Source organism: Triturus cristatus, chromosome 2_2, assembly GCF_964204655.1.
Source record: "Triturus cristatus chromosome 2_2, aTriCri1.1, whole genome shotgun sequence".
Classification (NCBI taxonomy): domain Eukaryota; kingdom Metazoa; phylum Chordata; class Amphibia; order Caudata; family Salamandridae; genus Triturus; species Triturus cristatus.
This window is the reverse complement of record NC_140582.1, coordinates 361,103,448-361,127,980: the sequence shown is the minus strand read 5'-3', so window position 1 is coordinate 361,127,980 and position 24,533 is coordinate 361,103,448.

Below are 24,533 nucleotides of genomic sequence, written 5' to 3'. Positions count from 1 at the left end.
CATAAAAGACATCAATCTCAAACCAGCAGGAGAACTTTGCTGGCAGGACCCTGCAAACATTAGCAGATATTTTAACCACAGGTTTCAAGCGATGATGGCTTTCATCTGTAACAAAACTATTCCTCCTGTTGGCCAAGTAACTGATTTATTTTGGCTCAAGGAGTATGAAGCTAGAGGTGCTTCACATATTCACATGCTGTTATGGGTAAAAGATGCCCCTAAATTTGGAACATACACTGATGAGACTGTCTGGTTTTTCATACAACAGTATGTGACATCCCGAAAAACGGTGCTGACAAGGGCTTGAGACAACAAGTTCTCCAGTTTCACACTCATAGATGCGGAAAGTACTCTCGTCAATAATACAGATGCAAAGGTAAATTTTACGCAAGATGTCATTTTGGATTCCCTTGACCTGTCATGTCAGAAACAAGTGTCCACAGCTTTTTGTCTACAGTCAGACATACCCTGACACAGAAATCATAAAAAAATACATACAACCTCAGAAGAATAGATGCCTCAAAGTATATCAATGACTACAACCCTGTGATTTTAAAGATGGGGAAATGCAAATATGGATCTACAGTTTGTAGTAGACAGCTCCATCGCTGTTGCTCGCTATGTGACTTCATATATAACAAAATTAGAGAAGACAAATATGAAAGATGTGGGAGGAGATTTGTGCAGAAAAGAGTCACACCAAGACATTGTACAGCTGCAGCTTGCAAATGCTTTCCCACAGAAAAATAGGATCCTTTGAGTGCTAGGACCGGTTGAGTTCAGCTAGTTTGGTCTCCAAGTCAAGAGGAAATGTACTTGTAAGCCTAGGCCTTGCAAGCAGTAGAAATAGAGTGCTAAATTATTTCCCAGAAATACAGAATCTTGCAGAATTCAAACCAGAATGCACAGACATCCTAAAAACTAACATGATGGATAAATACTACCTAAGAAGGAGTCCTCATCTACAAAACATGTGTCTCTATGAAGTAATCTAACTGAAAATATAAAAGAAGGAATAAATGCAGTACTTGAATGTAACAGCTGTTTGATGAGACACAACAAAGGGAATCTAATTAACCACCGAAAGCTTAGTTGCCAAACTTTGGAGCGAAGAGAGTTTTTTTACTTGCCACTTTTGCGGGTGTTCAAACTATGGCATGCTAAATCATAACTGTTTGGTCAGTATGACTGTTACGAAGATTCTTTCAACACTTTGAAAGACAGCATTGAGTGTTCAGTCTTTCCAACTTACTTGCAGATGTTGAAAGATGACATTGAACAGGAAGAAACTATCTCTGCTGAAATAGCGAAAGAGAGTTCACAAAGTCAAGATCCTCTTGGAGAACCAGTTATTCAAAATGAAGCATTTATAGTTATGAATGAGGTAGAGTCTGCAATGCAGCAAGCAAGAGGGGAAACTATGGATTTCGAACACTTAGTAGAACAACCTAAAAATGAGCAAAAATAAATTTACAATGAAGTTAAAGATAAAATATAGCATGGATTTCTCCATGATTGTTCTTGGTACAAATCAATATTACTATACATCAGTGGTCACGGTGGCACTGGAAAAAGCTTCCCAATTAAAGTACTCATGGGTTATCTACAGAAGACTACAGAATCAAATGTGTCATGTGTAGTAACAGCACAAACAGGATTCGTTGCACATAACATTGCTTGTGAATGCTACCTGTTGAATATGACAATAAACTGGAATACTAGAAACTATCTGCTGAAGCTTGCCATGAGGTGGCAAGAGTATTGAAGAAACTGAAACTTTTAATGATTGATTATGGCAGCATGGGATACACCACAATGCTTGCATTCATGCACTTAACAAAAATGCAGCAGTTGTTGAGAACAAACTACAATGTGCTCTTTGGAGGAAAACATTTGATTGTATTTGGGGACCTACTACACCTCCCCCCTGTAAAAGGACAACCTGTTTTCAAAACGCCTGTGAATAATGAATCAAGAAATTTTCTGGTGTGCTTTGCCAATGTAAATATTTGGGTCAACTTTGAATACAAGGAACTAGAGAAAAACAACTGTCAAGCATCTGATGTAAATTATGCAGAAGTAATGAAAGACATTAAAATCAGCGTTCTATTGACAGAGGGGAAGCGTGCATTGGAAAGTCGGCTTATGAAGAAGCTATTTCAATCTAATATTAGAGCAGCTGAACTACTGCACAATTTCATTGAAGAACAAAAGTCTACAGTTTGTTTAATGCCAGCATGTGAAGAGTGCTTCAAGTTTAATGAACAATTACTACAACTGGAGAAAGAAGATATCTTGGAAATTACAGCTATTGAAAAAACAGAACACCAGAGAGTCACAGTACTACTCACAGAACAACTACAAGCAAAATTGAATGCTTTGGAGAAGTCTGGGCTGAAATATGCAGAATTAGAAAAGCGTTTATGTGTGAACAAAAGCTGTTGAATAATTTTGTCCCATAATTTAAATGTAGAGGAAGGGTTAGTAAATGTGCAATGGGTAAAGTAATTGATCTTAATAATTTCTCAAATAGAGAGGAGGTTGAATACTCAGACATAATATTTGGTCAGATTGATGGTGTGAAGCAGACTGGCCATTATGTTGTACGTTTTTTTGCTGGTGAAAGGCTAATAAGTGTGGTGCCAGCAATTCCCTCTCTCTCTAGCATATGCTGTACGTTTCCATAAATCACAAGGTTTAAGTGAAGATGCAGCTTTTGTAAATATTGGAAATGCAATTTTTAAAGAAAAAATGTCATATGTAGCATTTTCCCAAGTTAAAACATTGTCCAGTTTGTTTTTAATTGATTTTGATGAAAATAAAGTTAGTTCTGACGCAAGCTGTGTAAGAAAGTTCAATCGGTTAAGAAGGGTATATGCTCCTCACTTAGGCCAATACCCTGTTTATGAGTAATGGATAGTCTGTCAAAAATGGCAGATTACAAAAGAGTGTACAGTTACTGAAGAAAAAAAGGACACAATTACAATATAGAGCCTATTAAGAAGAGAAAACTGGAAAATCATGGTTTTATATCATAGGTCACCATTTGGAAAATAATTTCGGCTGTTAACTGCTATGCACATGTTTCTCTCCATGTACTGTTTCATTTACCACATCTAGTTAATCAAATTGAACAAAAAACAGATAAGAGATTGTGTTCTACAATTTATCATTTGCTGCAATGTTTATTGCCTGACAGATGTGAACATTCTGCTTCAGGTATTTGAGATCTTTTAGATATATGTAGTGGGTCAGTAATATTTACTCTCAACAGTTAACAAGATGCACAAACATTTATCATGGTTATATTCAGAGTTTTAGAAGAATAACATGTCAATATTGATGATTTATTAGGAGTTAGTTACACATGGAACCATGACTGTGAAGATTGTGATTATTCATCTACCACTAAAATCAATTCTGAACTTTTTCTCTATTTAACATTCCAGATTCTAAAAGTGAGCCTTTTGACAAATGATTGAAGAATGCTAACCAAAATATGACCTGCCCAAACTGAAGTTCAGATGTTAAATCTCTACGTTAATCCTAACAAGAACTGGGAAATACCTTATACTAATGCTACAACGATACAGTGCAGATGGTTCAAAATTTGAAACTCAAATTACAAACTTCAAAGCTGGACAAATAGCAATTTTACTACTTCAGAAATCATCTTTCATGAAGGAATTAATACAACCTCTGGACACCACACTGTCTATTTAAACTGGAAGGATGGAATGTAATGTCATCAACTAAAAATTCCTTTGAAATTATCAAACTCTTATCAATTCTTTCTTCAAACAAAGTTCTAAGGAGGAATTGTGGATTAAAAAATGTTGTCCTGTGTTTCTTCTACATGGTTCATCAGTCTTTTAGACATTATTCAGACTATTCGGGGTAATGTCTTTAAAGTCTTCTTCAAAATTCAACATTCCTTCTATCTTCCACAATGGAGTTAATACCTCATCTAAATACTAAACTGAGTAATTCAAATTAGAAACTGAGCGGACATAATCCAATTACAGCAGCTTTAAGTTGAATGCAAAAGCTGCCTTTGTAACTAAAAAAATGACACCTTTTGTTTGATCAACCAAACTGCTACGTACCACTTGTAGAAAAACACTCCACTATTGGATGCTGTCTATATGGATCACCACTAATTAAACATCGTTTGGCCTACAGGGGTGAAGTTTTCAAAAGGACCTCCAAAATTGAAGAGTGCTTTGTAATTATTTGTAATATTGTACCACATTTCTAACATAGGTGTGTTTACATTTCTGAAGTGAGTCCAGAAAAAGTAATTCATTAATGAAGTGTAGTGAGTGCAATGCATAGCATCACCTAATTGTAGTGATGTACTGTGCACCTATTTTTTTTGTTCTAGGATGATGCTTAACATAGACCACCGTTTATGGTGAAGAAGTATGAAAGCTGAGAACAGTAAAAAAGGAAAAAATATATTTTCACCATGTTGAAATACAGTATTACAGTATAAGTAATGTATGTTGGTATGATTCTATAATTTTGAAGATCAAATACTAACATATCTTAAAGTTATTTTTATTTTTCTATGGCGGCTAAAGTTGAATGCCATAGATGTGTCAAAACACTTTTCTACCAAAGACATATTGGTTACACATAACCATTGAAAGTTTTTTTAAACATAGAGTGCTCTTGTGTTAGCTTCCTCTTAGTTTATTTTGTCGATTTTATAGTTCAAACTTTCAGTGTAACAGAGCATATTTTAAATCAGTCACACAACAACTCACTGTCATTCATATATATATATTCATACACAACCAGTCACTTATTGATGCATCCTCCCACACAAGCAGTCACCTACCCACACAGCCACTCACATACCTATTATTTCACTCATAGGGAAGATTACACCCCAACTTGTTCACTCAAAACAACCATTTACTCATGTATACAACCAGTCACACACTGACTCACTTACCAATACACCAACCCACACACCTGTTCACTCATCCATACAGCTATTTATAGTAGCAGTCACACACACATACAGCTAGTCACACACCCTCTCACTTATCCATACAGTCACTCACACTAGCAGTCACTCACCCATACAGTCATTCAGAGTAGCAGTCACTCACCCATATGGCCACTCGTTCACTCATACAACCAATCACATAGCCCCTCTAAAGGCACTAACACTAATAAATCACTGACCCATACAGCTACTCACAGTAGTGGTCAGTCATCCATACAGCCACTCACATAGCCACTCACTCACCCACATAGCTCCTGACACTAGCACTCACTCACCCATACAACTACTCACACACCCACTCACTCACTTATACAGCCACTGACCCACCCATTCACTCACCCATACAGCAGAGACATATACACTAACTCATACATATAGCTACTGACACAACCGTTTACTCCTATATAGCCACTACCACAAGCACTCACTCTGTGATCACTCACACAGCCCCTCATCCACCTATACAATCACTCACACATGGACCCACTCACCCGTAAAGTCACTGATACACCCACTCATTCACTCATACAGCCAGTCACACACCCACTCACTCAACAATACAGGCACTGATGCAACCACTCACTCCCCTGTACATCCATTCACACAGCCACTCACCCACTCATGTACCTATTCCTACAACTGCTCCCTCATCCATACAGCCATTTACACTACAACTTGCTCACCTATACAGCTACCTATGCAGCTACTGATGCACCCACGGATTCACCCATAAATCCCCTCATTCTAGCACCCACCAAGTCATAAAGCTACTCAAACAACCTCTCACTCACTCAAACAGCCACTCACACTAACAGGCACTCACCCATACAGCTCCTCAAACACCCTTTCATTTACTCATACAACCACTAACACACCCATTCACTCACCTACATGACTGACACAGGCATTAACCTACCCATACAGATACTCACACATCCATTTACTCACCCATACAGTCACTTCCATAACCACTTACATTCTCATATGGCCACTCACACAACCACTTACTCATCCATACAATAACTCTCACACACACACTCACTCACCCACACAGTCACTGAGGCACCTAGACACTAATCACTCACTCCTACACCTTCTCACACAGCTGTTCACTCATCTGTACAACCATTTATACTACCACTCACTCACTCATACAGTTGCTCACATACCCACTAACTTATCCCTACAGCCAGTCACATTAACAGTCACTTACACATATATCCACTCACAGTAGCAATCACTCACCCATATGGCCACTCACACAACCACTTACTGAACCATACAGTCACTGACACTAGCACTCACTTACCCACCCACTCACTCTCTCAGATAGCCACTCACACACCCATTCACTCACCCATAAACCAACTCATCCACCCTCTCAGTCATTCCGAAGACGACTCATATACCCATTCACTTAACCATAGAGCTAGTTATACCCAACTCAGCCACCTATATAGACACTCACACACACACACTCATCCATACAGCACTCATACACTCACTCACTCACTGATACAGCCACTCACTCACCTACTCACTCACCAATACAGACTCTCAACAGAGTCATTCATCACCCATTCAACCACTCACATATCCACACAACCACTAACAGAGCCATTCATGCATCCATAGAAGCACTCCTCTTTATACATACAGACATACAGTTTATCTTTTGTTACCCATAAAAGGCGGTTTTGGATTTGTTTCTAAATTATGTAATTTTTAAAATATTTTTCTTCAAACAGAATGGCAACAAGGGGACACAAATGTCTAACCACAAACATTAAGACTGCAAATACTGGAGTAAATAAAAAAATAGCAGGTGTGTTTCCTTGCTGTCTCCAGAATAACTTTGTTAGACTGCTCACCAGCTGTGACAGTAGTACTACAATCTAGTCAATATGTGTCAACACATCTTAATTCAGGAGAAATGTCTGGCCATCGCCTCTCCACTTTATTTATTTATTTTTATTTTATAGGTTTTATATAGCACTAGCTAGACCCAAGGTATCAGAGCGGTTTACATCATCGTGAACAACACAATACAATCAAGATCTGCGCATATGATGCGAGACACATTATATTCTAGGACAAACAAATATGCAAAGAAAATTGTTAGGAAATGAGGGTGGTTACTGTATACAGGCAGTTATAACAGTATGAGTTAATGGAGAGAAAGACCTAATAGACAGTAGAAGCAGACAAACAACCGACTGTCATAGGAAAGAGAGCTATTTGAACAGAGTTCAGTTTGCTTATGTGTTAAAGTATTTGTTGAGGAGAAGGAGTTCAGGTCTCTTTTGAAGCAAGAGAAGGAGGGGTTGCATCATAGATCTCTAGGGAGAGAGTTACATATGCTGGGTCAACTTTCCTGAAAAAGCGAGTCTGGGTTGATTTCCTTTTTAGTTTGGGAGGTACAAGAAGAAGTGAGTTGGATCTTCTCAGAGTTCTGGTTCTTTCTGACTTTGTGAGTTTGTTGTCTAAATAGTTCAATGTATGTGAGTGAAGGGCTTTGTGGGTGATACAAGCAGTCTTATAAGTGCACCTTCCTTTGATAGGATCTTGAGGGATGGTGTGATGTGTTCAAACTATATAATACCTGTTATGAGCTGGACTGCCATGTTTAGAACTCATCTAAGGGGGGCGAGGTGAGTTTTCGGTGTCCCTGTGCGGATGGCATTCCCATAGTCCAGTTTGGAGAGGACAAGAGATTGCACTATTATTTAGAAATCATCGGAGGGAATGAATGGTTTAATGTTCTTGAGGGGTTTCAGTGTGTAAAGTACTCCTTTTCTTGTAATCCTTCATTGGCATGTTTTTGCACAGGGTGAAGCTTAAAGACTTTGTGGAGTTGGACAGAGTGAGAGAACAATGTAGTGCATTCAAGTCGTTGAGCCAGTCGTGGGTTGGTAGGTGGTTACTTTGAGGTGAGAACAGTGTTATTTCTGTTTTTTTGGGGTTTAACTTTAGGTGGTTGGAGTTAAACCAAGATTGTATCTTGCTCAGTGTGGTGGTGATTAAACCTGGGCGTAGATCGCGGAGTTTTGCTACGCTGACCTCCGCGAAGTTACAAAAAAACTCAGCGAAGTTCTACAAGTGGCAGAGTGTAGTGCGAACTGCTGTTCACGCTGGTCTTCCTGCCGCTCAGGTAGAAATTCTACATGAGCGGCAGCTCGCGATCGAGAACTTACAGTTTGCGAATGCGAGCAGAGAAAAAACTCTGCTGCACTACGTATTTTCTCCACTCCACGAGCTCCGCGGAGTGCAGAAAACTCCACAAACTCCGCGAATGGAGTGGAGTTCACTTCCCAGGCCTACTGGTGATATGTAGGATGTCACAGTGTGATTTGATTTTGTAATAGAGTTGGGTATCATCAGCATATAGGTGATATTTGATCCCTGCTTGTTTCAGGATGATTGACAGGGGTTCCATGAAGTCATTGAAAGGGGAAGGGGAGCGAACCAAGCCCTGGGGCACACCAAGTGTAACAAGTGTGGGTTTAGAGAGACATGAGTGGATTTTGATTTGCTATGATCCATGTTGTAGGTAAGGTGTGAACCATTTTAAGACTGTGCCATTGATACCAGAGTGGATCTTCAGTATTTGAAGTAAGGATGGGTGATTTACTGTATCAAAAGCTGCTAATAAGTCAAGTAGGGTAAGTAGGCATGTGTCTCCTTCGTCTAAGGATCAGTGGATGTCTTATGAGATATTGATAGTGGCAGTTTCTGTGCTACAGCCTTCCCTGAACCCTGATTGGAAGGTGTCATGAAGGTTGAATTCCTCTATAGGATGGTTAAGTTGTTGTAAGACACATTTTTCCATAGTGTTGGCTAGGAACTGGAGGCCGGAGATAGGTCCGCAGTTGTTGAGATCATTAGGGTCTGCCCTGGGATTTTTGAGTATGGGTGTGATTTGTCCTAGTCAAAGGGAATCAGGAACACAGCCCAAGGCGAGAGATGTATTGATTTTTTTTGTCCAGAACGGGGTAATGATGTGGTTGAGATTTTGTACCATTGAGGATGGGAGGGGATCCTTAGTGTGTGAAGTGGGCTTTATATCACAATTATATTTAAGACTTCAATTTCAGTCATGGGTTTGAAGTCAGACCAATTGGCATGTTTTTCAGTTGCGTGTGATTATGGTTGCCTTGGGGCCATTTATAGGTTCTGGTGGTGGAGCTGCGGTGGAGGGAGGTGAGTTAGTGGGGCGGTTCAGAGGGAGGGTAGATTTGTGACTTGAAAGAAGAATTGATCACTTTTTGCAACTTTGTCAGTGAATAAGATGGCAATTTCTTCACAGCATTCTTTAGTGGCGATTATTTCATGTGGGGATGAAGTTGTGGTTTGTCAATTAACAATGTTAAAGAGCTCCGTGGATCTGTTCTTTGCATGGCCAAGTTGCGGAGGAAAGAGGTTTTTCTAAAAAAAATGTGCATCTTATAAGACAGCCTCGCAGTCCTAGGAGTGCTAGGTGGATTGTCAAGGGGGTTTGTCTTCATGTCCACTTCTGTTGGTGCTCTCTTTCCAGGAACTGGTGGTGCAGGCCTGAAGGTAAATGGACCCTCTCCAGCCCTCTTCTTCAGGGCCCTCTTGAGATCTGTCCTGTGATACATTTTAAGGTGGCATAACATGCTTGTCGTACTGCATGAATACTTTTTGGCCATGTCCCTTGAAAGGGTCTTATCACACATGCTGCATTTGACAAATTCCGCCAGTCTCTCGGATTCTCCAAATGGAATCATAAAACAATCCTATGCAATGCTTTGTTTTTTAGGGGGTGTTCTTTCATCGCCAGAGTCTTCTTGATGCAGCTCTACCTCCTGCTCCTCTGCTAGCTGTGGCACCTGGATGGTCACTTCCTCCTGTTGCCATTTTGATTTTAGAAAATGACCAAAAACAATTCCTGAACAAAGTTCTGCACAAACAGTACATCAAGCCCCCAAGAAACAAGTAAAAAAACACTGGAGCCTTCAAGAAAACAGAAACAGGTGGGAACTTCCTATACATGTTAAAGAAAAGTGTCTCCTCCAATCATATCTCCCTGTTTCCAGGTCACATGATCTTTCATCTCGAAGACTGGCCTCGTTATGACAGCGTGAAATACAATTTAGAAGTCCTGCACATTGATAGAAACACAGGTTCAAACACTGTAATAGAAAACAGCTGTTCTGAAACAATAATTACAACAGGTGTATATATGTGTTTTACACTTTATCAAAGACGTGATCTTCGCAACTTTTCTGCGAAATGAGAACATACATATTACGATAATTGATGATAACGTTACCACGAATTTGCGACAGTTTAAAAAAAAAACTAGTTACTAACCCATTGATGATTGAGATTTATAAAGTGCACACACACTCCAAGGAGTGTCCTAGAGCTAAATGTAGGCTGCTTGTGGTAGTGCTGAGCGTCAAATCATGCTTGTTAGAAGAGCCATGTTTTTAATTTATTCTTAAAGAGGACATCTCTGGTGTGGCATGAAGTTAGTGAATAAGTGAAGCTTATTCCAGGCCACTGGCCCAAGAAAAGAAAAAGCTCTGTATCCAGACCTGGCCGGCCCGATTTTTGGAATTCTGTCCAAATAGCCAATTCCTGGGTGGAGCAAAAGCCGAAATCCTCCTCCTCAAGTACATTGCTCCTTTTTCATGTGAGGTTTTATAAACCAGGCCGATGGTTTTAAAAACAATCCTCTTTTAATCGGAAGCCAGCAAAGCCTTTTCAAATGCGGGATCATATGAGTTTGTGGAGAAAGGTTCAGAAGAATTAGTGCTGCTGTATTCTGCACCACTTTAAGTCTATGGAGAAGGTAAACTGGAAGAACTAGGTAAAGTATGTTGCCTTAGTCAAGTCTGGAAGTTATTAGTGCTTTAATTACCATTTTATTCACATAAACAGATGACAGTGGTAGGAACTTTTTTAAGGCTCATAACAGCCCACAACTGGAGCCAGTCAGTGAATGGATTTGACTCTGGAAGGTGAGGGCTCTATTCAATGTAATTCCTAAGTTCTGTACTGTACTCTGTTGAGGGCCAGGGAGGGGAGCATACTTAGGCCAGAACATCCTCCAAATATCTGGAAGAATAGGGCCGAAAAAAACACAATCTCCATTTTGCTGGGATTACAATTTAGCTGGTTAGTTGTCAGCCAGTTAAATACATTGAGGAGGCCGGATTTAATAGCTTATCCATCGAGTTCTTCACCTTTTTCACATGTGAAAAGCAGCTGGGTGTCATCGGCATAGGCTATTAACTTCACCCCCAAAGTCAGCTAACACCATCAAGTGTGTTCGATAAGCATTAAATAACATAGGGCTGAGTGCCAAACCTTGGGGGGCTCCAACTACCAATTCACATATAGGGAAAGAGATAGGAGGTGTCCACACATCTGCCTTTGATCAGTCAAAAAGGAGTTCAGCCATTTTAGGTCTAATACATTTATACCAATGGATTGCAGACGAGCAAGGAGTTTCTCATGGGGTACGGTGTCAAAGGCCACCGATTAATCCAATATAATCAAGGCAGCCTTACCCACTTTATCTAGCTTGCTCCTAATATTTTCGACCACCTCAAGTAAGGCTGTCTCCAAGCTGCAGCCAGTTCTGAACCCCAACTGACTCAGTGCTGAAGTTCATTAATTTCCAGGTATCCTGAGATTTTGAGATGTACAAATGTTTCTAAAACTTTAGAAAGGGCAGGAAGTAAAGAAATAGGGTGATAATTTGCTTGGATTTGTGGGATAAACAGTAGGTTTGTTGAGTAGAGGCAGAATTTTAGCATGTTTCCACTGGGCCGGCACCATTCCAGTAGGCAGTGACGTTTTCAGAACACTGTTGGCTTTGGGATTAATAACAGATGCTGCTTTAGCAAGTAAGCTGGGAGGGCAAGGGTCCGATGGAGCACTCGATTTAATACCCTTAATGGCCACTACTGATACTTCAAAAGACATAGTTGGGAAATTGCTTAGGGACGACGTTGCAAAATCAGTCTTTCTAGGAAGTACAACCTCAAGGGGAATACCTGTAGCCTGGGAGTCAGTAAGCAGGATAGCTTGGATAATCAGTGAGTGTGTACTGAACTTTTTCTGTATTGTTTATTTGTGCTTCTTGTTTATATTGTAAAGCGAAAACCAAAGGAAATGATGGACAGAGTGTTGAAACATTGCAAGCACTCACCCCCAGTCAACTGATCTGGGTTTAATCCATCACCGTTCTTTAGCCCACTCTGCCACCCCAGTTCAGACATGGCCATATGCAAATCAGTCTGACCCTGTGCCTCATGGGAACAGTCCAGCCCGAACTGCCAAGCCATGTCTTCCCTGGACCGGAAACAAGCTTCCTAGGACCGGTTTCTGGCATTTCAGCCATCTTCAGCCAGGCTTGCTTGAATCCAGTGGCAAAGTGAGCAAGGGACTCACGTCTGAGCACACCCTGCCAACTTATGGCGAACAAAGCAAAAACCAAAGGAAATGATGGACAGAGTGTTGAACATTGCAAGCACTTACCCCCAGTCAACTGATCTGGGTTTAATCCATCACCGTTCTTTAGCCCACTCTGCCACCCCAGTTCAGACATGGCCATATGCAAATCAGTCTGACCCTGTGCCTCATGGGAACAGTCCAGCCCGAACTGCCAAGCCAGGTCTTCCCTGGACCGGAAACAAGCTTCCTAGGACCGGTTTCTGACATTTCAGCCATCTTCAGACAGGCTTGCTTGAATCCAGTGGCAAAGTGAGCAAGGGACTCACGTCTGAGCACACCCTGCCAACTTATGGCGAACAAAGCAAAAACCAAAGGAAATGATGGACAGAGTGTTGAACATTGCAAGCACTCACCCCCAGTCAACTGATCTGGGTTTAATCCATCACCGTTCTTTAGCCCACTCTGCCACCCCAGTTAAGACATGGCCATATGCAAATCAGTCTGACCCTGTGCCTCATGGGAACAGTCCAGCCCGAACTGCCAAGCCATGTCTTCCCTGGACCGGAAACAAGCTTCCTAGGACCGGTTTCTGGCATTTCAGCCATCTTCAGCCAGGCTTGCTTGAATCCAGTGGCAAAGTGAGCAAGGGACTCACGTCTGAGCACACCCTATCAAATATGAGGAACTAAATGCACTCCACAACTTACTACCCACACATGAAGAAACCTTAATGTATGAGCCACAATAAAGATAATATAATTATCCTTTATGCCACTAACAATTCACTAACATTAACACAGTGTAACACATGGATGAGGGATGTGTTATAACTCATAGTGCATGTATGGAATTGTATCAATCTCTTCACTGTTCTTCAGGATCTGTACAGCATTACTTGGTGCCACAGCGACCAATGTGTGTGAAGTCATGTAGTTCAGGGGATTTTGGTTGGTTACTGGAGAGCAGTCGAGGGAGCTTGGGTAAGCAGCTGGCTTATTCAATACACCTTACATTTATTCTTCATGCAGAATATTTTACTTCAATTTGGTGGGGAGCGCCTGTTTAAAATATTAATGCAAAAACAACAGTTGATGGACAGGATGCAAAACAATGTCATACATTCACCCCAGTACAGAGATCTGGGCCTAAATACATTGTTCTTTTGCTCACCATGCCATTCCAGTTTGAATCCAGCCATATGCAAATCAGTCTTCTCCCTGTGTCTCATGGGAACAGTCCAGCCCGAACTGCCAAGCCAGGTCCTCACTGGACTGGAAACAAGCATCCTAGGACCGATTTCGGGGTTTCATTCCTCTTCAGCCAAGATAGCTTGATTCCAGTGGCATGGAGAGCACGGGACCCACGTCTGGGCATACCCGTCCCACTCGGGGTGACAAATGCAAAAACAACAGTTGATGTACAGAATGCAGAACAATGTCATACATTCACCCCAGTACAGAGATCTGGGCCTAAATCCATCGTTCTTTTGCTCATCATGCCATTCCAGTTTGAACCCAGCCATATGCAAATCAGTCTTGACCCTGTGCCTCATGAGAACAGTCCAGCCCGAACTGCCAAGCCAGGTCCCACATCCCGGCTGAAGTGGGGTAAAACCCAGAAACCGGTCCTAGGATGCTTGTTTCTGGTCCAGGGAGGACCTGGCTTGGCAGTTTGGGCTGGACTGTTCCCATGAGGCACAGGGTCAAGACTGATTTGCATATGGCCAGGTCTAAACTGGGGTGGCATGGTGAGCAAAAGAATGATGGATTTAACCCAGATCTTTTGACTTGGGTGGAATTTTTGATTTGTTCTGCATTCCATCCATCAATTTTGTGTCTTTTGCTTTCTCGCCCTAAGTGCACCAGGTATGCCCAGACATGGGTCCTGGGCTCACTGTGCCACTGGAATCTAGCTATCCTGGCTGAAGATGGGTGAAACCCTGAAACCGGTCCTAGTATGCTTGTTTCCAGTCCAGGGAGGACCTGGCTTGGCAGCTCGGGCTGGACTGTTTCCATGAGGCACAGGGTCAAGACTGATTTGCATATGGCCAGGTCTGAACTGGGGTGGCATGGTGAGCAAAAGAATGATGGATTTAACCCAGATCTTTTGACTGGGTGTAAATGTTTTGATTTGTTCTGCCGTCCATCAATTGTGTGTCTTTTGTTTAAAATATTAAGTGAGCTGCTGTGGAGCAGAACCTAGAATTCGGGTGCCATCGTTGTCACTGTATTGAACCATTTAGGTACGTCACGTGCAGTGGTGAGTTCGTTTCGTTGGACGTTGCTCTCCATTTTAAGAGTTGTGTTTCTGATGTCAAAAGCTGTAGTTAGAAAGCAACATTGAACTAATAACCATAAGCTCTGTGGAGACTTAGAGAGCAGAGTCGCATGACCATTGTGCGCATTCTGTGAGGCTCAAGGGTACACAACTGGTGTCAGGAGCAAAGTCCCGTGACCATGTGTGCAGGCTGTGAGGCTCGAGAGCCATCCTACTCACCTTGCATTAGCACCTGCAAGATTAAATGATTGCAGCCCCAGTGATTATTTCTCATCATCATTCCCATTTTTGTCACTGTCAGTGGTGAATCTGCATTGTGCAGTAAATTCATGGGATGCTCCACTCTTTCCTACAAGGAAAAGAAAAGTAGGACTAACTTCTCTCACTGCAGTCTCCCTGCATTAGAACAGAGTAGGACTACCTTGTCTCTTGCAAGTTGTTCATGGGGATACAGCTCATTATACTACCTATTTTCATCTGTGCTACTGCTTGAAAAAGCAACAGTCAGAAAAAAAATTTTATTTCTCATTTTCAGACATTCCAACTTTATTATTCAGTTGTTACAATCAGTTGCACCATCCCTAATGTTCTTGCCACAAGCAGGAACACCTCCAATTGTATGCAAGGAGTGGATCGAAAATTATTTGGAAGCTATTGATTCCTTGAATTTTAGGCCTTCAAGGAACAGAGCTCTGCTAATCAATGCGTTAGGCAAGGAGGGCCAACCTATTTTTAAGTATTTGTCTGTTGTGGTGGGGTCAGATAACACAGAAATAAGAGACACTTATTTGCAAGCCAATGACATTTTAGGCATTTATTTTGGGAAACAGGTTAACATTGTTATGCAGAGACACAAACATTATACACCACTACAGAGGACTCATGAAAAAGTGGACCAATTTGTAACTAGAATAGGAGAGTTGTCTGTAAAATGTGACTTCAGGGACAACAGATCAAATGAATAGAGGAGACGTATCAGTTGCAGGCTGGGGGCTTCTGCATACATACCCCAGCTTGACCCGCGGCAAGGAGGGTCGCTACAGTCACCACCATGCCCAGAGGTGCTTTAAAGGACGCTCTTTCCCCTGCTGTGCTTGACCTATCAGTTGCAGGCTGGGGGCTTCCGCCTACACGGCCCAGCCTGACCCGCGGCATGTCGGGCCGCCACCATCACTACCGTGTCTGGAGGAGCTTTAAAGGATGCTCTTTCCCCTGCAGCGCGGATGCATCAGTTGCAGTTTGGGGGCTTCTGCCTACATGCCCCAACCTGACCCGCAGCAAGGAGGGCCGCCACCATCACCACCACACCCGCAGACATTTTAAAGGATGCACTTTCCCCCTACGCGAGGGACACATGTAGTATGCACCCGGGCTCATGTATAGGCGTAGACCGGGCGAAGAGCGGGCCCATCTGCGCCCATCCATGTCTGGACGAGGCTGGGCTAGGCCTGCTCTCTCCACCCTGGGATAGGATACTGGATTGAAAGGGTCGTACAGGCACTTATTCCAATCAAGAGCCCTTCACATCGCTTACAGTTTGAAGGTGGAGTCATGAACATTAATCAACTGGGGAAGCCTCTGACCCATCAATCCATCCAGAGGTATTTAATTCTCCTCTCTTTCTTTACTTCAGCATTAAAAAAAAGGGAAAATGTAAAACTCAAGTTCGTGGTCCAACACCCATTACCACCACAACTATGGGAACTTTTCTCAAAAGTCCAGTAGATATTATTAGTAATGAAAACGTGCTGGCAGAGCGTAATCTCTCTCTCTCCTCTCCACTCACCAGAAGAGTCCTCCCCTAGCCCTATAAATCTAGATGTAGAACCAGGGCCCTCAATTTGAAAACTGTGAGCAGGACCACTCCACATTGGTCACTATCGATCTGCCCAAGTCCTATTCACTTGTGATTCCTCTGGAGCCAGAAGTCATGGTAGTCACCCCCACAGAACAAGAAGTCGCAGGGAAAAGAAAGACGCATGAAGCCGCAACTACATATAAATACCCAAGTCAATCACCTAAGAAGAAAGACTCCATAGTGAGGGAAAAGATGGGCCCTATGCTGGACTCTCTTCACGAAACATTAATTTTTGCTTTGGACATGAGGTTAAAACCTATTTTGGAGAGGATAGCAGCCATTGAGCTGGAGCTTAAGAGGTTAACCGAAGTGGGGCGCCAAAAGGGCGAGTGCACCATCCTCCATACTCTGACGCCCCCGCTATATCCATATCGACATCGGGACCAGTAATAGGGGAGACGGTGTGTACTCCAGACAAAATTCCATCTCCTCCAGCTCACACCCCTTCGATGAATCACATGCAGGCCCAATCTGCAAAAGGAGATCCAGAGCTAATAACCCTCCCACGAATCCTGGTGGCTGTAAGAATTCTTAGTCCCAGTTGTCTAGGCCCTAGAAGCCAAGAGGGCACTTGCTTCCCTGAGAGACCTACATGGCAGGGAAGCAGGAACTTTGAATGAGGGATCCAGGAATGAACCAAATTATAACCGCCCTCACATTCCACCTGAATGTACACCGTACATCATGGTGTTGTAAAATGTCCCCAACAGTGGCGGCTCCTTGAGGGAGTGCTGCGGGTGGTGGGTGGGGAAGGGGCAGGGTGGGGGGTAGTAAACTCCGGCATAGGGCCGAACAGAGTTAAATAAATAATTAAATAAATTAAAAGGTTTACATTGCGCGCTGCAACACTAAATCGCCGATGCAGCGTGCACAATGTAAATCGTTTTATTTAATTATTTATTTAACTCTGTTCGGCCGTATGCCAGAGTTTACTACCCCCCAACCTGCTATTCCCCCACCCCACCACACCGCCCCACAGCACTCCCTCGAGGAGCCGCCACTGGTCCCCAAAGTTGAACACTCATAGCCAGAATCACATGCCTCCTTGATAAACGAGGTATCACATTGGATGCAAAAATATTCAGGATTGGCTTGTGATCTTTCAAAAGAGATTATCACCACGAGGATGGTCTCCTTGTTTGGCCCACTGCCCAAAAGTTCACAAGGTGACCGTGTGATAATTAATTTCACAAGACCTAGCCTAGGTCAGCCTTTTTGCACTATCTCAGCCATACCACTATCTATCAGAAAGGCCTTAGAGCCCTTCAGCTGGGCTTTTTTGGTCTCTCCAGGGTCCAAAGTTTACTAGGCAATGGTGGTAATGGTTCCCAGCTAGGTGTTGTAAAGAGAAAATCAGCATGTCATTACCCTCATCATAAATATTCCTCTCTTGCCTCTCTCCAATAGGTTTGACATTTTGTCCCCTCTGGAGCAACTAGAGTTACTACCTGATAGGGAAATCCCACTAGAGGAAATGCGTAACCACTTAAATACCACAGTAATCACTAATGATATTCCTGTGCAGGCTGGATCTTTGGGCCTAATCTCATGGAACATAGCAGGCCTGTGTATGAAACAGGAGGTCCCAGAATGGCTGAATGTAGTGGAACACTACCAAATAATTTGTTGCCAAGAGACATGGTTATTAGTTCTGCCTCATATAAGCAGGTTTGTCACTTTTCATGTATCAGCTACCCCTACTACTTCTGGCCGGACCAAAGGGGGCCTGGTTACCTTTGAATCTGTCTCCTTGGTGGACTGCACTGTATTTGAAATGGTTATCAAATCCTTTTATCATGTTCTTTTGATTACCCTACAGAAACATTTTGTTTAGTTTAGGTTAATCTCTATTACAATATATTTGATCCCTCGGAAACTAAAATTGTTGATGGCATTGAGGATGCCCCAGCATAAAATCTGAAGTGACCCCACAAAGGAGGTGGTAATTGTTTGTGTGTGATATTTTAATATAAAAATGTGTGCCAATGGAGTGGCTTCACATTTGAAATATGTGATGAATTTGACCAACCTCTCACACATTTTAAACACAAGCCCTATGGTGACTCATTAAATAGGGTGACCTCCGCAAACAATTTGATATCAGCTTTAGATTATAACAAGTTGAGCATGACAAAGGTTCCCACCTATATAGGGTCTGAGCTCGAATTCTATTATTGATCATGTGCTTAGCTCTAAGAACTAATATCGGCACTTGTGACATGTAAAGTTGTGGCCTCATGCATAAGTGATCATAACCCACTCATGCTGGTGCTTAAGTCAGCCCCAATCAAAGATACGCGGAAAACTCCCCAACATCAGATAGAATATGGTAGAAACAAAGGGTTGGGTATTAAATGGGAGAAAGTAGATAAGAAAGCCTTCCATGGAGAATGGAGATTTTTCAACGCACAACCAACTAGATATTGATAAAGTCTAGGAGGAGGATGCTAATCTGGTACATGTAATAACTGCATATATGAGGCTGCACAATTATATGGCTGATAGACTAACCAAAGTTGCCCCCCCAAAAAAAGAAATAGTGATAACCCAAGGTGGTTTAACAGTACCTGCTCTAAAGGTCTCAAGCTGTTAATGCTTGCCTTAAACAAATGTCATCAAGATCAGTCAGAAGTAGCCCAGGCGAGGAACATTTATGAAGAAGCAACCCTAAGAATAAAGTTCGGAATAAGGGAAAAGGCTTGGGATGAACTAAGAACTGCAAGATGTAATTTCTTTGAAAGCCTTAGGTGATACCCTGTCGAAAGTCAAAAGTGTTACCCCAATAAAGATTGGGTGGCTCATTCCTCTAAAGTTTATGTCCCAAGAAGAGCAAACCACCAATATAGGCACTAGCATGGAGGCCATCTGCGATTTGAGCACCAACCTGGAACTATGCAGCTCAATCACAGTATCCAATGTAATTCTAGCTAATGAGATGTGCCCCCTGGGAAAGCCGTGGGACGCGATAGAGTCCCCTCGGATATTTTTAAATCTTTTCCACAGTTTTGGGCACCAGTTTCATAAGGTCAATAACAAGCCCCCTGGTTAAAATTTGGCAGGAGGTCACCATTATCCCTATATTTAAAAAAGGAGATAAAAGCCAACCTCACTATTACCATCCAATGTCTGTCTAGACAATACAGTGACGTTCTTAGGAAGGTAATATTGTCCAAACTGGAAAGTTGGGCAAAAGAGATTTAGGGGCTCTCAGACTTGTAGTTTGGAATCCGACCAGGATTAGGAATTGTTGAATTGTCATTAAATCTTTCTTTAATAGTTCAAAAATACACAAAGCTCAAAAAAGGCTGTGTCCATCTTGCCTATATGAACCTAACCCAAAGGTATGGTTAATAATGTTATAGTTGAGCATTGACAGTTCTATCATCTCCTTGGTTTGTAGGCTCCACTCACACACCACAGCCAGAGTCTGATGCAGCATGAGTGGGGATCTCTCTGAAGATTTTCCATCAATAACTGGGTCCAACAGGGCTGTGTCTAGGCACCATTTTTAGTTTTAATTTTTATTACGTCCTTGGGATAGTGCCTTATAAAGGCTGGGAAAGACATTTGAACGGTTAATTCATGAGAAATCCCTGCCCCGCTTTACGCAGATGATGCTGTTCTTATTGCCTCCAGCTTTTGTTAGACGCTTTTGATAGTCTAATGAAAAGTTTAGGATTAAGGACAAATTTCATTAAGTCTTTTGTCATGAAATGTGGTCCTAAACAATCTAAGACTAGAAAATGTTTTCTTAGTGGTGAAGAAATTATGAAAGTTCCTCATTTTACATACCTGGGAATTCAAATTGATGTAAATTTTTATTGGACATTTTTATTGAATGTGAGAGTTTAGCAATACCAGCAGGCAATTGATGCATTTTTTACATTCTCTAAAAGTTTGCGACACAAGCTAACGCGAGAAAGCTTTGTGTTTTTAAAAGCAAATGTGTGTCTGTATGGGTTCACATAAATTGTAAAGTCTTGCACATTGTGGAAAGCAACTTCTTAAGAAGGCTGCTGGCAGTTACATAATCAACTTCAGTGGCCTTCTGTCATGAACAGGCTGGGCTCTATAACATAGTAGACTATGTTAAGTAACACCCTTATTATTATGGCACAGAATATAAACCCAGAATCCAGGTTATCTAGAACTGTTTTAATGGATTTTATGAATTTGGATAACTTTTTAGATATCCCATGACTTAAATATATTAAAACAAGCTTTGAAAGGCTTGGTACCCCAGCATTCTTTCACAATGTGGATAGCTTGAACACTATCCCTTTAAGCCAAACCAAAGCACTCTTCAACCAATATACTCAAAGGGCACGGCTAGAGACTAGATATGATGGGATGGAAAATAATTCCTGGGAACTAACTGCTTGTCCTGCACTTTATTTACAGATAATTGCAAATGAGAGACATAGGTTTCTGCTGGCAAGGTTTCATCTCAAAACTATACATTTTCTGTTGGCCTTTCCTGTAAAAGACACATGGTTTTCGTCCATCCCTCTCTCCCTATCATTGTGAATCCCTGGCAAAACAAAGCAGCATGCACTTTTTGCTATTTTGCACATTTTACAATGCACAATGAAGTCAGTTTGTTCGCCCAGTATTATGAGCACTAGAAACTACGGGCCAGATGTACGGCCGTTTTTTGTGGTCGCAAAGGGGCATTTGGCCCGTTAGCGACCGCAAAAAGTGGATGCACAATGTATTACCCCTATTTTACGAATCGCTAATATTTTAGTGACTCGCAAAATAGGGTTAGCGACTCGCTATTAGGAAGGGGCGTGCCAAGGGCATCCATTCGTAATAGCGAGTGCAAGTTCCATGAATGAGTGTTTTGCGACCGCATTTGCAGTTGCAAATAACTCGCAGTTTACCACCTACTTCAAGTAGGTGGTAAACCATTCGCAAATGGGAAGGGGTCCCCAGTGGACCCCTTTCCCTTTGCGAATGGGTGCGCAAATATTTTTCAAGAGCAGGCAGTGGTCCCAGGGGCCACTGGGACCCCTGCCTGCCCTTAAAAAATGAAACTGAAAAGTATCATTTTTCTTTCTTAAAGGCATCCCGTTTTCTTTTAAGGAAAACGGGCTGCATTTAAAAAAAAAAACTGCTTCTTGACAAAGCAGTCCAAGACATGGTGGTCTGCTGACCCCAGCAGATCACCATCCATGGGAGTGCTAGCCATTCCCAATGGGATTGCAAATTGCGACAGCCTCATTAATAGTCATGAGGCATGCAATTTGCGACCCCATTGGGAATAGCAAACAGTGTCTGAGACACTGTTGTACATTGAATTTTGCGATTCTCAAATTGCTACTCACAGTTTCTTGCAATTAGCGTCCTGCAAGATTCAATGGTCGTACATCTGGCCCTATATCTCATCCCTAGATCTCATGTATCTGCTTTTACCCATTTGCACCATTTAGGAAACTAAATTGCTGTTAATGATGTTTCAAATTATATTTTAAGTGCTTTGAAGTCCCGATCTAAATACTGAGTATTAATCCCCAAAACTAAGGATGTTTTTACATTAGATTTTAGTGATCTTAATAACGTTTTTTTATCTTCCTTTTATTATGTTTTACATTGCATCTGTCTTTTGTTTGCTGCAACTTTTATGGCTCAGTAGAGCTACACAAAGGAATCTTGATGATGCTGATTAGAGATCAATTGATTGCACAATCCAAAAAATAATTAAATGCAGGAGAGATTACGGGCTGTGTGGAATCCCATATTACAGGAAGCAATAGACATTGAAAAAAAATTAGAAGAGTCAGACTCATGCATAAAAGACATGCAACAAATGGATGGGAGGAGAGATGGAGAAGTCAATATAGTGCAGAGAAAAGACAGTGCAGCCACATCTTATGAATGATTGGTCCATAAAGAAAGCTCACAGAGAATGAAAGATAAATACAGCAAAATCTACAACAAAGTAACATTTGAAAGGGCTTTATAGGTGTGGCAGCATGTCGCACACTGTGACACGAAGGGAATGTTTTGCAAGAGACAAGGATTGTTGAAATTGTGGGAAAAGAGGTCACATAGTTAGCATTTATAGAGTCATGTCTAAGCTGCAGGTGAGGTGTGTAGAAAATGATGAGGAAGTTGCAGAGTCTTATGCATCAAAGATAAGAGAAAGTCACAAAAGAATAAAACCAAGGCTGAATTTTTCATGAATGTTGCATGCATAAAGCTCATGGTTGACTTGGGGGTCCATTGTTTTTTAAATGTTATTTTAGGAGACGTGGACACACATTTCTTTCCAGCCCAGTGACATACAGCCTGAAGGCTATGGTGAGGGTCATATTTGAATTTTAGAATGAGTAGAATGCACTTTAACATTTAATGGGCAAGTATCAGAAGGAAACATTTATGTTTCAGAGAATGGACCGGCTATTTTAGCTTGGGTTCAGCAATATGACTTACACATTGTGTTTTATCCCAGTTCCAAAGAACAAGTACTGCCATTCCTAGTCAGTGAGTCAGTTGAAGATATATTAGACACCTTTACTGATGTTTTCCAAGGCAGAGTGGGATTGTTAAAGTGGTTTGTGCATGAAATGAAACTTAAAGAAGGCGTGCTACCAGTGAGACACAACTTAAGAAAGATTCCCATTGCGTTCCAAGGTAAAGACAAAAAAAAATTGGGAGCATGTAAAATGAGGATATTATAGACGCAGTTGAGGCCTTAGAGTGGTTGTCCCACCTAGTAGTGTAACAAAACAAAGGGATTGGCCATTTAAAATTTTGTGTTGATCTGAGAAGTGTGAACCAATTTATGATGATGGATGGTGTCCCTCTTCCTAACATATCCTAAATGGTACTTCTACTCAATTATGCAATTTATTTCACAAGATTAGACTTGAAGTCGGCTTATCACCAAATTAGACTGCATCCTAAATCCAAACATATCACTGTTTTTAGAACAATGAAAGGGATATTTCAGTTTACCAGCCTTTCCTTCAGCCTAGCATCTGCTTCAAGCATGTTCCAGCACATGTTAAGTAGTTTATTTAAAGACATGCCAAATATTCGCTTTTTTTCAGGATGACAGATTGATTTTTGGAGCTAGAGTAGAAGAACATAATGATGTTTCGATAAAAGTGTTGGTGATTTTAAGGGATATTGGCCTTTACATTGCATTAGGAAACATGTCAGTTTTTCTTCAAGCAGATTGAGAACTGAGGGTACATTATTTCTGGATAGGGTGTTATGCCTAGGGAGGATCAGAGGAGTGTGAACCAATGTATGGGGATGGATGGTTTATCTGTACCTAACATATCCTAAATGGCACAAAATATGAGATTGGGTGTAAGGGAAAGACCTAGCGCTCCAACAAGATTCCACAATGTAAATAACTAACCCCACACAAGTACTTGGGGTGCTATCAAACTAGGGGAATACCACCCAGATCCCCAAAAGCTCAATCACAGATTGATTAAACTATTCACTTCTGTTGATGCACATGCAATTATTAAAGATACAATATGACAGTAAATCAGAGAAAAGACAGTATTCATTTGGGCTTCCATTCTTCTTTAATCCTCAATAGAGTCTTCCACTCCCAACGCGTTTCGTCGCTATAGGGATTAACCCAAACGACTTCCTCAGGGCTGGAAGTAACACAAATAACAAAAATGGAATCTACAATATTTGTATACAAAATAACTTAAGTAAGCCCAGAATACAAACTGCAGAGGAAAGAACTTATGTGCATATCGAAACAGGCCGTACTTACACATGTGCTCAATAGTTATACATATATTAACATATCTTTATAGTGTTTATGACATGCAGTAGTCCATAAAAACCATTTTTTGATGTAGATAATCAAGTATCCTGAAAAACCTATAATAGAACCTACTAATTTCAGTGTCATAATGAAATATTAACAATGACACCAGCCCTAGTGATAGGCATGCTTGATAAAACCACCCAATATTG